The sequence below is a fragment of the Kryptolebias marmoratus genome, linkage group LG3, assembly GCF_001649575.2.
Source record: "Kryptolebias marmoratus isolate JLee-2015 linkage group LG3, ASM164957v2, whole genome shotgun sequence".
Taxonomy (NCBI): domain Eukaryota; kingdom Metazoa; phylum Chordata; class Actinopteri; order Cyprinodontiformes; family Rivulidae; genus Kryptolebias; species Kryptolebias marmoratus.
The window spans coordinates 23604710-23605395 of NC_051432.1; positions in this window are offsets into that span (position 1 = coordinate 23604710).

Below are 686 nucleotides of genomic sequence, written 5' to 3' on the forward strand. Positions count from 1 at the left end.
ACTGCAGGCGACGAAGCCCACAACGTGACTGCAGGCGACGAAGCCCACAACGTGACTGCAGGCGACGAAGCCCACAACGTGACTGCAGGCGACGAAGCCCACAACGTGACTGCCTTTTAATAATAAATAAACTAATCCTGAAGTTGCTATGGTGGTTTTATGACCTACTGCTCTGAGAAAGCCAAGATCTTTCTGAAAGGTCCAGTCCTGTGGCCAATAGGTGTGAACACAGAGCAACAAATTGTGAAACTCAACTGATTAAAAGTTCTACAAAATCACCTGGTTTTAAGTCATGGAACAGAATTGCATAGTAGTTTAGTATATGAACAGATACATTTAGGTGTCTTAGTTGTCCAGTCTAATGAAACCATTATCTTGGTTAGAGATTTTGAAAATTAGAATCTTGTGAAAAGGTTCAAAATTGATGGCACCTGCAACCACACTCTAATCAGCTACTTAACTTAAACCACCTGCAAAGGCCTTTAAATGGTCTTTCAGTCTAGTTCTATAGGCTACACAATCATGGGGAAGACTGCTGACTTGACAGTTGTCCAAAAGACGACCATCGACACCTTGCACAAGGAGGGCAAGACAAAGGTCATCACTAAAGAGGCTGGCTGTTCAGAGCTCAGTGTCCAAGCACATTAATAGGGAAGGAAAAGATGTGGTCGAAAAAAGTGTACAAG